Raw genomic sequence first — 14455 nt, 5'->3', positions numbered from 1 at the left:
GGGAGCCTCAAAAGACTGAGAGGGGCGTGCAGAGTCTCTGGGTCTCAGAAACCACACTCACTAAAACCTCCCTGCTCTGCTCTGTGCAATCTGTTGCCTAGACTTGGAAAGTGATTTTCCACCGACTGCCCCTGCCAAAATCCAGTCCCTTCTCCCCTCGCTCCACAGACATTTATTCTGCTGCTCTGTCTCCGCTCATTCTCCACGAAAACACCCCTCCTCGCAGTCAGATGTGGTAACCGTCCCATCCACTCCACAGATTTTACCCTCAAAACTGTTCACTCCTTCAAGAAATATCCACTGGAAATTTAGTCTCTAGCAGGTACATGCTGGTTGCCAGAACACTAGTTACAGCTATCTTGTTTTTAGTAAACTTTCTGGGAATTATAGTAGTGTCACATGTTCACAGTTGAGCATTTGGAAAATGTAAAAAAGAATAAAAACGTCATTTTATAATCCACAATTCTGTTATCTAGAGTTAATGATGGCTAATCTTTTGGTGTATTTCTATTTAACTATTTTTCCTAGTACCAAAAAACAACAAAAAAAAACACAAGGACACGAGCATGTTTTTAGAAAAAAATTGTCATAGCCATTTAATAATACATTATGAAACTTTCCACATCATCAAACATTTTTCTCTACACTCTAACTTTAATAACTGTATAATATTCCATTGTTTGGCTGCGCCATGATATGTTTACCCACCTCCTTTGTTAAACACTTGGGCAATACTCAATTTCTTACTATTCTGAATCATTCAGCAATAAAAATTCTCTGATTCGTGTTTGCACATGTCCGTGATTAATTACCCAGGACAAATTCTTGGAAGAATAGTATTTTCTGGGTCTTTTATGGTTTTTCTCTTTGGCCCAAGAGTTGTTTAGGACAGGATTTTTTATGATAGTTTGGTTTGTTGTGTTTTATTTATAAATCTTAGATTTTTACTAAACTTCTTATTGAAGATTAACAGACTTACAAAAACACTCAAATCATAAATATCCGCTCCATGAATTTTTAGGCAGTAAACATAGCTACGTAACCAGTGCGTAGATACTGGAGCAGAATGTTGCTGTCTTCCCAGAAACTCCATTTGTTCCCCTTCCAGAAATCCCCTAGGCTCCATCCAGGGAGAGCCATTATCATGAATTCTGACACTGTGGATTCATTTGGCCTGGGCTCAAACTTTACATGAGTGGGGCCCTAAAATGCAAACTCTTTTGTGTCTTTTGTGCCTCTCCCCACGTTGTCTGCGAGATGCGTCCGTGTTGCCGCATGTGGTTGTGTGTGGTGTTAACTTTCACGTGTTGCTACACGGTGTTCCAGTGCATGAACAAAAGACCGTAATCTATTTAGCCTTTCACTATTGATGACAATCTGGGTAGTATCGCCCACTTAGGTAGTGTCATCTTCCCCCACCTATAGGATCAAGTCTATTAATTAGATCATGCAGAGCCCCCGTAGGTACACTCTCAACTCTAGATCTGTGAAAATCAGAATGGAAAGGGGTGTCTAAACCTCCCACTGTACTGTATGTCATGGAGGTGGAGGAATCAGCCCAAGGCCGCACTCTGCAGAGAGGCGGGGAGACCCAGAGAGTCCAGACCCAGCCGCTGGGCCCCCATCAGCCGAGTCAACAGAACCCCACTGCACGGGAGGCCGTCGTGCAGATTGAATATAGTAATGAAGTCTGCAAACCCTCTGCCCACCGTGGAAAAACTTTATGTCTGTTAAGCATTAACTGCTCATTTTCATCTTTGGGGTAAAATTCCCAAAGGAACTGGATGAATGCTGAATGAATAAGGAATCAATGAATGGACGAACAAATGAGTCTGGACGCCCTCCAGCGTGGTATGTGCCTGGTCCCTCCGCAGAAAGGGCCTTTGTTGTTTGCAGACGGGAAGAGATGTTTGCTCTGTGAGCCTCCGGTGGGTCCGCGGAGGTGGCGGTCCCCGGGGGCAGCTGGACCTTGCCGCGGGCCCTCCTGCAGAGGGGTGGCTGATGAGGCCGGGGGAGGCCTCGCCCGCAGCTGCGGCTGCCAGCCCGGCCTGCCGCACAGACCTGGCGCTCCCGGCCCAGCGAAAGCACAATAGCCGCATTGTTGCCACTTCCCGGTCCCTGGACCGTCCCAGTTACTCATCAAGGATGCTCGCGAGCCCAGCCCCGGAACACAGCGTCCTTGTCCCCTGATTAGGCAGCAGACACGCTCAGACAGTGGCCCTGCAGGAGGTGGCCGATGAGTTCATCTCTTGGCCATTCAGAGAACCCAACAGCCGTGGACACAGGCAGAAGCTGGGTCAACGGGAGGTCATGCCGGGTGGTCCCCTCCAGAGGCCACCCCCAAAGGGAAGCGATGACAGCATTCTCTCCCCCAGGAGGTGCCCCAGCCGGGCCCTGGGGGAAGGGGTGGCTCCGTGACTTCCTTGCGGAAAGGCTGTTCTTGGGCAGAGCCGGGGCTGGGCCTGTCGCTGCACTCAGGACGAAGGCAAAAGCCCTCCGTGCCCCCAACTTCCTGCTCGCCCCTCTGCTCACTGTGTTCTGCTCTCACTAATTTCTGACCCTAGAACACGCCGGGCTCTGTCCTCCCTCAGGCCTCTCCTTCTGCCCAGACAGGTGTCCCGGCTGCTGCCACGCCGGCGCCACTCCCTGGTGGCTCCTGCCGGGACTGCCCGGCTCACCTTCCTGCCCTCACACCTGGACAGCCTGCCCGGGGAGCGGGAGAGACACTCGCTCAGCGAAAGGATGGGGCTCCGTCCTGGTCAGCGGGTCAGGGGCCCCTGAGCAGGTGGAGCCTTCTCAGCAGCCCAAGGGGACACCCTCCAGCCGAGAGCTGAGCCACCAGCAGGAGCGTGGCTGGGCCGAGGGGCCGGCTCTGGGCAAGACTCCGGAGGGGGAGACGTGCAGGGGAGAAGGCCGGGCTGTGTCAGGATTAGCGACGAGACAGAAACTTCAGGGCACAGTTAAAGGTCAGTGAGAAGGTTGTTTTTGTGTTGCCCTTCGTCACTGTGTCCGTCAGGGTTTGACCAGAGCAACGTCACCGGCGGGAGGTGGACACAGGGATTTATTGTGAGGAGTCGGCTCAGGCGACTGTGGGGTCTGGCTGGGCGAGTCTGGAATCCTCGGGGCAGGCGGTGGGGACGGGCGGGGTGCCAGGCATGGCCCAGGCTGCGACCACAGCAGGGTTCCTTCCTCTCCAGGGAGCCTCACCCGGCTCTAAGGCCTTCCCAGCGACTGGACCAGGCCCACCCAGATTGTCCGGGACAACCTCCTGTACCTGAAGTCGGCTGACCGTGGGCTTGGGTCCCCCCGGCAGAATGTCCCCCCTGCAGCGCTTAGACCAGTGGTGGCTGGATGGCCGGGGCCTGCAGCCTGGCCGGTCAGCAAGCCAAGCTGACCTTCACGACCATCTACCAAAGCAGCCTGAAACACCGCTCGGAAACTACCCACGTGATTTCAACCTTCGTTTTCAAGTCCAGGCAGCTCTGGACCCGCCTGGGGGAAAAATCCCACAGTGTTGGCCCCCAGCTGGTGACTCTTCCCGGTGGGTGGCCTCCTGCTCCCTTGGCCCGTCCCCAGGCCAGACGGAAAGGCAGGGCCACGCCGGCCACCCCCTGTGGCTCCCTCGGAGGCAGCCACGGCTCTCCTGCTCCCCGGGGCCACATTGGGGATGCCAGCAAGTCACCCACGTGGCACTGGCTGGAATCTTCTGGGAAAGATGTTCATCACCATCAGTGGGATTTTCTTAAGGACAATGGAAAACATAATCCCAATCGATGCTGCCCAGAGTGGTGGGAAAATTTATTAATTTTACAATGAAATTAGAGGAAGTCAGGCTGTGACAGTTAATTTTTATTTTTACAACTTGAAATATTAATTTATCCCAAGAAAAGAAATCACTACAAGCTTCACCATATTTAAAAGTTAGCGATATCACAAAGTATAGTGGGGAAGACATAATAGTTTTGTTAATTACAGCTCTGTAACACTTTTTTCCTACTTTCGCCTTGGTTGTATAAACACCGGTTGTCTCTTCCTCTGACAATTTTGTCAATAACCTTTTCTATAGAGAAACAGAAAGACAGCTTAGAGCATCCCCTAACATAGCTGATGGAAACGTGCCTCTTGTTGGCAGTTCCTTGGGGCTTCTTTCAAATTCTCAACTCCTTATCAGTCATGCAATGTCATTTTTAGGATTGTTGTAGAACTTGGGGAAACTTACATTGAGCTTCTTCCCTAGCTGAGCTGTAGGATGTCAGAGCATTTTGGATAGCCCATGGCGTGAGTTCTCTTAAATATTCTTTGAGTTGACCACAGCTGGAGTGTCCCTAGACCATGTGTGATGGTTCGTTTTATGTGTGGAGTTGACGAGGCGAAGGGGTTTCCAGAGAGCTGGTGAGACGTTATTTCCGGGTGTCTGTGAGGGTGTTTCAAGAAGAGATTAGCATTTGACCCCGCAGGCTGAGTGAAGGCGTTTGCTCTCACCCAGGTGTGTGGACGTCGTCGCCCAGGCCACTGAGGGCCCCAGTGGAGCAGAAAGGCAGGGGAGGGGGAGGGGGGCTTCTTCACCTGGGACACCCACCTTCCCCTGCTCCCGGACGTCGGGTACCCCGGGTCGCCAGCCTTTGGACTGACTGGAACGTACACCGTCAACTCCCCGGTTCTCAGGACTTTGGGTTTGGACTGGAACCGCACCACTGACTTCCCGGGGTCCCCAGCTGGCAGCGGGCAGGTTGTGGGACTTCGCAGTTTCCACATTTGCATGTGTGTATATGTGTATATGTGTGCATATATATATGTTTTTCCTATTGGTCCTGTTTCTGCAGAGAACCCCGACTAACGCACAGGCCTCCAAAGAGGAGTTCTTTCAGAAAAGTCCACGCTTTTGTGTGTGTTGTGTGTAGTGTCTATTGATTTAAAACAGGCGAGCAAGATCCCCTCAAGGGATTTTGAGGGATATTCTTTCGTTCAGCCCACTAATGTAAAATATACTCGCGTGGCTGGTGGCCTTAGTTCAAGACCACTGGCTCGGAGGTGACATGACTACTCCGTGGTCATAACATTGGGTGCGGGGGGGGGGGGGGGGGGTCCAGGCCCGCGGCTCCCGGCTCAGCCTGCCTTTTCTTCAGCAAGCTGCAGACCTCCATTCCCGAGTCTTCAACTGACCTGAAATTTGGGTTGCGTACTTGTCTAGTTAGTAGTTTGTTTGTTTTTAATTGTAGGGCCTCTGTACCGTGCACGGACTTTTTATATACTAGCAATGGTGCTGCGGGGCTGTTTGCTTTCCCTTCCTTGCAGGCCTGCCCGTGTAAGGATAGCAGCAGAGCTAGATTTTCACGTTCTTCTCGGTGCTCTGCCCAGAAATGAAATTCTTGGTCTTCGCGAGACAGGCACTCTTCCTGAAAGGGACTCGTTTTTGCATTTCCCACGGACAGCACCGTAAAGAGGGCCTTGTATCCTGTTACTGTGTGGCCCTGAGGGTCACATTCGGTGGCTGGATTCTGGCTTTTGTGCCCAGAAGAGAACTTGCCCAGCTCGATAACTTTGCAGTGTCCAGAGCGTGGAGACCCGCCAAGGGAGGGGGCTGTGAGTTCAGGGCCCCTCCCGGAGGAGACACGGTTAGGGTGGTCTTGCGGGGAGGCTGTCGCACCCACCTTCGCTGGCGGCCCACGCTGCAGACAAAGAAGAGGCTTAGGCCAGTGGGGGCACTGCCCAGAGTCCAACAGTCACTGGATCCAAACTCAGACTTCTCCAAGCCCCAGTTTGCTCTGACCCACACCCCCGCTGCCCCTCAGGGGGTGGACACGTCACAGATGGGAGGACCTCAGGAGCGGGCTGGTGAGGGCCCGTGAGGCCGTGAGAGAGGCGCTGTCCCCTGTGAGCATGGTCAGCTGGACGCGCTTGGCTGGGAAGTGCTTTGAAGCTGGGTGGCGTCCAGCGGGCTGGCCAGTCCCTGGGCTCCCCGGAGGCTGGGAACACAGGCCCCCCTCCACTCTGGCACGCTGCGCAAAGCGCCCAGCAGGCCCTTTGTGTGGGGAGGGACAGCCCGGCAGCCGGGAGGCTAGCGTGTAGGAGGGAGAACAAGAACCACGTTCCAGGGATGTTATGTTGGGGTGTCCACAGAGAGAGGGCCCTGGGGTCTAACCGGCCTGTCCCAAGATGTGACGGCGAGCGCACATCGATGACAGCAGGTGGCTGACACTGAGCCAAGTGCGTTCCGTGTGCCATCGCCGGGGGCGGGGTGGGCTCTGGGGCCATGGGGCTCGTCCTACAGCCCAGCTCTGCAGTCGCCTAGCTGGGCGGGAAGGGAATTCAGGTTTCCTCTTAAATCCGGAATGATGGCGCTGCCTGCCTCCATGGAGGACCCGGACCTGACACGTTTAAAGCACTCGGCGTGTTCCAGCCCCAACACCCGCCCCCGCCATCACCTCATGCTGCGGGTGAGGGAGCTGTGGCCCAGAAAGGGGAGTGACCGGCGCGAGGGGTGCACGGTGGCGGGACCTGGTTCTCACTCTGCCACGGCCCTTCCGCCCACCCAACGCCAGGCGGGGAAGCGACTCACCGAAGGACACGTGGGGAACACGACGGGGTTAGACTTGGACCCGGAATCCTCTGCCCCCAAACCCACCACTCCTGGGGGGGCGGACTCGGTTGTGAGTAGAAAGTGAGGAGGGAGGGGACCGGGAAGGCCCCCAGAGGAGACATCTGCCATCCGGCTCCAGCCTCTGGTTTCTGGGCAGGAAAGTGAGCCTGCAAGGCCAACGCTTGAAGGCGTCCCAGGAGAGGCCAGCGATCTGGGCTTTTGTGGGACACAGCTCCACGCCCACAGTTGACAAGAGCCTGAGGAACGTACATGCAGTGCTTGTAGACTGACTATGGTCCACAGCCTCTGGTTGGGCTCCTCTGCTCCTATCCTAAGGCAATTTTCAAAAATAAAAGCACCCTATGATATATAAAAACACATTACAAGGTGATAATAGTTTAAATTATTTGGTATAGCATAGAAATTAGTATATTCAGCAATGGAACAAAACGGAAAGCCCGGAAACACTCAAGATGCAGAACCAAAAATCAGTGAAGAAGGAATATATTATTTACTGAATGTTTGTTGAGAAATTTGGCTCAATGCAAAGATTTTAAAAATTAGGTCTGTACTTCACGTCACACACAAAAATAATGAAGGATTAACGAGATTTGCGGGCAGGCAAAGCTTTGAAACTGCGAGGACCAAATTCAGGAGCGTTATCATCATGACGTTGGAGTGGAAAAGGATCTTTTTTAATATGGTACAAAATAAAAAGCAGAACAGAAAAGGGGATGTCTTGGATTTAATCACTCCAAAGTTAAATATTTTTGCACAACTAAGAACATCACAAAGACAGTGATAAGTGACAGAGCGCAAGAATATTTGCAATCTAAAATTAACAAAAATTAATATGATGATATATAGGAATCTCCTACAAAATCAGCAAGCAAAGAAAAGGAAACCCAAATGAGAAATAGACAATCACTATTCTCAGGAGAAACATGCATATCTAACAAGTAGGGTGAGAAGAGGTTCAACCTCTTTAATGATCACAAAAATGCAAGTTGAGACAACAGAAATATGTTACTACTCCATACCCCTTAGAGTGACACATGTTAATACTGGGAAACATCGTTAACATTGATGTCAATGTCATGTGTCATCAGGGCAATGGAGATGGGCACCCTCGCGTACTGCCAGGGGCTTAGCAACTGGGCCGGTCCTTGCCAAGAGCAAGCTGACGACTCGAAGCATCTACACGCTCCATGACCCAGGGATTCCGCCCCTGCGTAGAAACCCCAAAGACAATGCTCATAAATTCAGAGGTAAGCTCAAGGACTTTCCCTGCTGCATCGTTTGCAATTACAGAGTTGGGGATAATCAGAATGCACAGGGTGTACACCGGTGAATCAACCTGGTATATGCAAACTATGCACCTGTCAAGGGAACGACTCAAGTCAGCAGGCACAAATGTGGAAAGAGATCAGAACAGGACGTTGCGTTTAAAAGAAAAGGGAGAAGCAGCATGAGCGATGTGACAGGGCCATTCGCGACAGTGAGATGTGGCAATGTCATGCCGTGTCCTGCGATCTAAGGGGAAGAAGAGCTGCAAGTCACACGCTGTCTCTAGTGTGGTGTCATCTCCTTTCTCATTCTCAACACTGGGTGCAAATTTTTTGCCAATTCCACGCTTGTTAGCTCGACTCCAGAGTAGCTCAGGCAGCCGTGGACTAAGTCCGGACAGCCAGCAGGACGGGATGCGTGTGCACTACCGAGGGAACCGAGGGGAAGGGACCCCGGCCAGCAACAGGGGGCGAATGTCCGGGCGCCGCCTCTCTGTGTGGCAAGGGCAAGCGTTTTGCAGCAAAAATGGAAGCAGTGAAATGAAAGGTATTGCTGGTTAGATATCTAGTTATAACATGTTTCATCTCTTCTCTGACTCTCATTCTTCCCAGCTGGACCAGAGGCCCCTGGACCAGAGGTTGTTTAGGGTCCCTTACAGTCCTGACATACAAGAGTTCCATGGTCTCCTACTCTTACACCACTGTCCCTTGTACCTGACAGCTAAATATCTAGGAATTTGTCCTTAGAAAACAAAGCTAAAGGCTAAGGTTTATGTACAAGGATGTCTAATACTACATTTTCTTATGATAGCAAAATTTTGGAGAGTGTCTCAAAATGCAATAAAAGGGGTTAGCGAAAGCAACTTATGTGATATCTATATGATGAACTAATTTTCAGCCAGGAAAACTCACAGATATAGAGATGCTTTAATGACTTTGAAAACCTCCCATGGTCAACAGCAAGCGCAAATGGGGTGGTGAGGGCAGCCCACCCTGACTGCAGGAAACACAAGGTGCGTTTGCTGTAAAGAATTAAAAAATGAGAATAAACCCAACAAAATCCAAGCTGCTTTTTGTCATCGCCATGAGTCGGCAATTCTGAACCATGTCATTGATCAACTACTCCTCTCGGCAGAGACGGACTGCACCCACCAACCCACCCCTGACCCCCTGCACAACCGCGCGTGGTGTCGTATCGAATGAAAAAAGCAAAGCTCGTGCTGCGCATCTGGGGGATTCTGGGAAGGTGACAAGGGTGGCGGCGACACAGATCTTTAATCTCCCCGAATACCACAGAGCAACTAGATACCAAAACCAAAACTCATGGACAACGATTACAGCAAAACTTCGTCACAACATGTGACAAGTTCTTCCCGCAGACCCCAGAACATAAGCAGGTAGAAACAAGCCACTGGCAACCACAGCCCCAGGTACCATCTCCGTCTGTGGGGGAGAAAGCCCAGGGAAGGGCCGGGGTGTTGGGGACTGACATCATATTTTCCTAATTTAAGAATTAAATTTAGTGAGCAATGTACGTGCTCTGCCCAGAGCGTTTGAGAGTAATGTGTTCCAGATAGGCTCCGTGTGATAAAGAAGGCTGCTGCCTAGAGGCGTAACAAAGGACCTGAGCTGCAAGTAAGCAAGAGCTGCCCAACCCCACGGCAATGGGGGTCTGGAGGCCACACGATACACACATTGTTCATGTGATTGCTGCCCCATAAGATGGCTGGTTAGTCAATGATGGGTAAGACCCCTCAAGGGAAGGGTGACCTAAGCCAGGCACAGCCGCAGGGGATCAGCCTAAAAAGAAACTGGGGACAATAAATGCCCCCTGTGGCTGCCTTGCCCATCCTTGCTAATCTCAGTCTGTGATCTATGCCTGGCGCCTAGAGCAACCACCTGGAAACTTTGAGTCAGGGGACATCTATGTCCTTAAGGCTACGTGTTTCAGAATTTATGGCCATTGCTGCAATGCCTGGGTGGTTACGTATAAGGAATTAACTTTAATTTTTTAGAGTATAAAAATAAAACTGACCCAGTGTATTATCACTCGAGTCAACTGTCTTTGTATGTGCGTCCGTGTTTTCTTTTGTGTTCTGTGTTCATCCTCCGTCCTGCAAACGGGCCACGGCACCAGGGCATCCTGTCTTGCGACAGGGAAGTCTGCAGTCACCAACAGGAAGACCGGCAGGTGAATCTGAGAACAGCCGTTGAGGCAGAAGGGGGTTTTGCCCCCCTGTCTAAGGCAGAGGAAGCAATCCGTCCTCTGAACTGTTGGAACTAACCCGCCAGGGCTCCCTTCCGAGACAGGAGGCAGACCGAGGAGTCACTGCAGGAAGTGGAATCGAATCTGACCGGCACAGGAGCAGGACAGACAAAGGAAAGAGAAGGTCTACACAAAGCCGGGGGTGGGAGCAAAGCAGGAAGTCTAACAGGACAAGCTGCCGTCATTTTTAATACCACGTGGAAACAGCAGACTCAGAATCGGCAGATCTGGGAACCACGCCTCGCTCTCAAAGTCTGGGGAGACTAACTCCGTGTGGAACGAGTAGCAAAAAGGCACTAAGGCCGAGCGCCACGCAGAGCCACAGTGCATCGCCCTGGAAAGAAACGCAGGGCGACACCCCCCAGAAATGAGGGTGCGCCAGCTGCAGCCCTCTCTTTCAAAACGAACCAGAGGATATGAAGAAAATGACCCAAGACACGAAAAGTATAATCGGAATTAGAAAAACTCAGAAGTGAGGTGATAGAACTCAGGGGAAAATGGGATGAAAGAAAAAATATCGCTACAGAAATAAATACTAAACTAGAAAAAAAAAACGTGAGTGGATAAACACAGCAAATGATGGATTTACTACTCAGAAATAAAGAGTCTCCAGTCCAGGTGGGGTAAAAGGATGAAAATAAGAATGTCTGGTGTGAAAAGTATGGATGAGATTAACAACGGACTAGACACGGCAGAAGGAAAGATTCGCGAACAATACATAATAGTGGAAAATACCCAAAATGAAAAAAGAGGAAAAAAAACAACAAAAAGAAGAGATAAAAAGGATTTCAGGAAAGTGATGAAGATTGAAGATTGCCAAAGAAGATCTAACAAACAGATAAAAGGAATCCGTGAGGAAGACCAGAACAAAACAGAACCAATACTAAAAACGATAACTCAAGGAAACTTTACTGAATGTGAGGTTTGAATTTACCTATTGAAATGGTGATGGAACTGTTTTTCATTTATGATGGCAGTTACATGACCATGTTCCAACTGATAGAACTGTACAATATAAAGAGTGAATTTCACTGTATATAAACTATAACTTCATTTTAAAAGCTGATTTTGAAACTTCATTCTGCAAGGGTACACAGGGTAGGTACCTGAGACTATGGACCTGGAAGGACCGTCAGGGAGTCATATTCTAAAGCAAAATTACTCAAAAAAAGCTACTGGACATTTAGACAAAAGTAGTAAGTGTCTCTCTCTCTCTCTCTTTTTATTTATTATTTATTTATTTTTGAGACAGAGTCTCACTCTGTTGCCTGGGCTAGAGTGCCGTGGCGTCAGCCTAGCTCACAGCAACCTCAAACTCCTGGGCTCAAGCGATCCTCCTGCCTCAGCCTCCCGAGTAGCTGGGACTACAGGCATGTGCTACCATGCCTGGCTCATTTTTTCTATATATTTTTAGTTGGCCAATTAATTTCTTTCTATTTTTAGTAGAGACAGGGGTCTCACTCTTGCTCAGGCTGGTCTTGAACTACTGAGCTCAAATGATCCGCCCTCCTCGGCCTCCCAGAGTGCTAGGATTACAGGCGTGAGCCACCATCTCTGTGTCTTTTTTTTTTGGTGATAATGTGTTATGCCAAAAGACAATGGAGTGATATTTTTAAGGTATTCAAAAGAAGAAAACATGGGCTGAGGATTTTAAATTCCACAAGCCGACTTTTTTGTATTAAGGACACAAACTGTCATCAACATGCAAGAACTCAGGGAATATTGTTCCCATGAGCCCATAGTTCTTTCTGGGGAATCTACTCAAGAATGGGCTTCAGACACCAAAACGACTAGAGAAATATTCACGTAAGGACTGAGGGTGAGTGTTAAATATCCGCTTACGTTTAAACCGACAGCAAAGACGGCTCGCTGGAGAGACCATGGCGCGTAACGGCTGCCCGTTACTGGGCCCACGGGGACACAGCCCGTCAAGCACAGGCCGGGAGAGACCCAGGGAATGGATGCAAAGACCTTGGAACTGTTCTCAGTAATTATGCTGGTGTGTTGGCATCAGAACTATTCTGAGACTGCGGTGGGTGTTAGATAAGACAAACTAAAAGAATAACAATGGAATATTCCAATTCTATCGTTACCTGTGCTGTAAATGCCAGCACATGCCACCCAGGCGGTCCCAGGTAGTGGGGGGCCCCGAGAGAAAGCAACGTTCGATTCACGAAAGCAGAATCCTCGCAAACACCCCTCCCCTCAAAGAAAAACCGCCAAGTACCATCTCCCCGCAGCAGGTGTGTCGAGGCAGAAATTAGGAGACCGGTGCCCGGTTTCAGTGGCGAAAAGGCAGCAAAACCGCTCCCCAAGTACAAAAATAGCAGCAGCAAAGCAGTGCCAGACAAACCGTTTGGGGTGCTCACCCTGTGCCGAGCACTGTGACGCGGTTCATTAAACCCTGCAACTGTAACCCTGTAGGGAAGGAACTATTATAGTCCCCAGGGTAGAGAGAAGAAAACCAGTGCTCAGAGAGGTTAAGCAACTTGCCCAAGGCCACATAGCTTTCCAGTGGCCAGACTGGGATTTGATCCACTCTGTCTAACGTGCGGCCCGTGTTCTTAACCCGCTGCTGGGAGCTGTGAGGGTGGGAGGGAAGTGGGGGGGAGGGGGCAGGATGTCCCACCGCTGTGTGACTGCGTCACTTTGGATATCGCAGAAAATTCATCTCAGAACTGCGTGGGGACCACTGCTCATGGGACAGGAGATCCACAGGAGGCTGGGCTCTGGGGCTGGTGCTGCCGCCAGACCCTCCTGCTGTCCTGCTGTCCCGTTCTGCTGTCCGTGCGTGCTCTGCTGCTCCTCCCGGACTGGCCTCCCTGTGACCAGGCACTGAGCTCACGGGTCCGTCCTCGCTCAGCCTGCAGGAGAGAGAACCCGCTTCCCGTTGTCTCTCCCTTTGGAGGTGGGGTGGACACTTCCGTCTCCGAGACGTGGGCCAGTCCCAGGAGGACAGCTCCCGCCGGGAAGCGCGGACGCAGAGCCCACGACGAGACTCTCCACAAACGTGTGGGGACCACTGGGAAAAGGGACCCACCTGGACCAGCCACCACGGCAGCTGTTGCCCTTCCTCAGGAGGGGCCGGTGGCACCTGCAGGTCAGGGCCACCAACAGGAGCCAAGGCCCTGGTCAAGGCACAGCCACCCTCAGCCCCTTCCAGCCGGCCCAGCCGGCAGCCTGAGGGGGAGGGAGCCTGGGCGTGCCACCTCCCTTCCGGGGCACCAGCCAGCGGGAGCAGGGCGTCCGCCCCAGCCCTGCAGCCTCGGTTTCTCCTCCTCCTCCCAAGTGGGTGCCTGCCTGGGAGGTCAGATGAGGGAGCGCTCGCCACGGAGCTTTCTTCCCCTGCGGGTCTGGGAAGCAGAACCGCCTCGGCTGGGAGGGTGGTGCTAGGCCTGCCCTCCTGCTCCTGCGTCCCCACGCCCGGCTCGGCGCCTGGCACGTGCTGGGGGCTCTACAGCAGGCACCCTGTAACCCCTCGTGGCCCCCCATCCCTCTGGCAGCCAAGGTCCTTATCACGGCCCTCAGGCCCTGCACCCACCCCCAACACACACGTGTCACCTCCCTGACCGCCCCTGCCCCCACCCTCCCACTCAGTCCCCTCCAGCCCGCAGCCCCGTGCTGGGCCTCACACACCACCCTCCTCCTGCCCCCGGGCCTTTGCACCTGCAGCCCTTCTGCCTGGAGTGATCTCCCCAATATCCACTGCCTCGGGCCCAAGTTCGAGGGTCCCTTTCTCGGTGAGACCATCCTGACCCACAAGCCTCAGGGACCCGGCACGTGGGAGGCCCACTCACGTGTTCGTTTCACTGCGTCAGGCCGGATCAGTGTGCTAGTGACACGCTGGTCACATGGTTGCTGCTGGGCCTCTGGCTCCGTCAGTCTCGGGCTCCCCACAGCCGCGTCCTGCAGACGGGCGCAGGCCGTCCAGAGCAGGCGGCGCCCGGCATCCCCGCCGTGGGAGCTGCAGCCCGGACCTGCACCCGGAAGCGTGGGCGACGCCCTGCCCAAGCCACGGGGACGCGGCGTCCCACGGAAGCGTGTCTCAGCCACGTGAGGACGAACGCGCACGTGACCGGCCCGCAGACGGAAGTCTCCCCTTGCTGGCGGAGCACGGCGCCCCACTGCCGAGGCGGGGGCCTCCTCTCCCTGCCCAGCTCCGGCGGAGCCCCAGGGGGCTCTGAGGGCTGCAGGACCCCCACCCGAGCCACCACCTGCGTGTTTAAACAGCCCCGCCAGCCTGCCTCCCGCGCCCCAGGCTGTGCAGCGAGCAGCGGACTGTGCTCAGCTCTGTCCCCTTCTGCGTGTCCTCGCTCTCTTATT

At 52.6% G+C, this 14455-nt stretch overlaps 1 long non-coding RNA gene across 1 annotated transcript; it reads right to left on the bottom strand.

Annotated features, from left to right (window-relative positions):
• Positions 1-5092: 5092 nt before the first annotated feature.
• On the bottom strand, positions 5093-14097 carry LOC142876846 (uncharacterized). The gene is made up of 4 exons (XR_012923665.1): positions 13930-14097; positions 12762-12996; positions 8779-8888; positions 5093-8113 (listed from the first exon to the last, which is right to left on the bottom strand). It is a non-coding gene; the product is annotated as an uncharacterized LOC142876846 (long non-coding RNA).
• Between the last annotated feature and the right edge of the window lie 358 nt (positions 14098-14455).

Source organism: Microcebus murinus, chromosome 16 (assembly GCF_040939455.1).
Source record: "Microcebus murinus isolate Inina chromosome 16, M.murinus_Inina_mat1.0, whole genome shotgun sequence".
Classification (NCBI taxonomy): Eukaryota; Metazoa; Chordata; class Mammalia; order Primates; family Cheirogaleidae; genus Microcebus; species Microcebus murinus.
Note: the sequence above shows the minus strand (reverse complement) of the source record. Positions and strands in the feature narration are given on the sequence as shown.